Raw genomic sequence first — 1411 nt, forward strand, 5'->3', positions numbered from 1 at the left:
CAAACAAAACACTATTCGCCCACCGGTAGAGTCCAAAATCATGCACAACCGCGAAATAATAATTACTGTGTTATTATTGAATATCATAGTTCAGTTAGCTATATGAGAAGGCGTACTTCCCCCCCCCCCCGAAGCTCACTCGCCATCGACCACAACCACTCGCACCCTCCAGCCGTACAGGGGGCTTCATCCGCCTCCATTTATGTATAGCTCCCCCCCTTCCAATACACACACGATAACGTGTTGGACATACAGCCCCCGACTGCTCCTAGCTCCTGGGACCCTCCCCTCAGGGCTCCAGGTATGTACGAAGATTACATCTTCGGAGAGTAATGCAACTTCAGAAGGCGATGTAACGTTTTCCCCACCCCCGCAACCCCCACCCCCCATCCCCCACCACCCCCAACCCAACCCCCCAACCCACACACAAACACCACACCCGACCGCAAGCCCCCCCTTCATGCCCTAAAACCCCACAACCATTCCCACCCGCAGTAACGCTAGAATATTCCGCATTCTCCAGGAGTGCCACCAGTCGTACAAATGCAGCGCTGGCGTCAGCCGCCGCTGCCTCGAGCGCCGCCGAATCTTCTACGGAGCCGCTGGCGGCGGCAGCGGAAGCGGCGGTGGCGGCAGGGCATGCCGTACGGCCCTCTGGGAGCTTGGGGTTGGGAATCGCGGCCGCCACCGCCGGGCTATTGTCGTGTCGGGGAATTATAGGATGCAGGGAGCAAAGGGTCAACTGACAACTGCCAACTCACCAACTGCCGGAACGTAGATGAAGTTCTCGCCACCTAAAAACTGAGTTGCCGGTAAACCGCCCATGAAGAGTAAGGGTAACGAATCGTTCTGTCGCTAACTGAAAAGCGTTATGTGCAGAGGGAGGCGGAGGTGCGAGGGCACCTTGGCGATTGTTGCGTTGACGTGCCGTCATGTAGTGAAGGGGGTATGTACGACACATGACGCACGTCAACCGCTCACAGCGCCTCGGGGGCCCACATTGGGGGGGGAGAATCACTGAGAGAAAAAGGAAGAACGGGAAACCCTAAAACCCCAAGTAAAACCCCAAGTAAAACCCCAAGTAAAACCCCAAGTAAAACCCCAAGTATAAGTGAAACCCCGAGTGAACCCCACCTAAACAGCTCCAGGGAGCGCTCCGTGTTGAGGGTTAGGAAGCTCGCGCTCACGAGGTTGCGAGCCGCCTCCTTCCCGGGGTGGGGCCCGGGGATGAGAAGAGGGGGTGGGGGAGGTAAAGCGCACACATGATCATATGTCTATACGTGTGTAAATACACATACTCTATAACTGTAACCCACCCCCTTTCCCCCCACCCCCACCCCCTTGGCGGGGCCCTGATTCCGTTAAGACTGGTAGACACGGTGCGTGCTGTGCGGGTTTGCAATCCCCCTCC

This window comes from Volvox carteri (genome assembly GCF_000143455.1).
Source record: "Volvox carteri f. nagariensis unplaced genomic scaffold VOLCAscaffold_18, whole genome shotgun sequence".
NCBI classification, from domain to species: Eukaryota; Viridiplantae; Chlorophyta; class Chlorophyceae; order Chlamydomonadales; family Volvocaceae; genus Volvox; species Volvox carteri.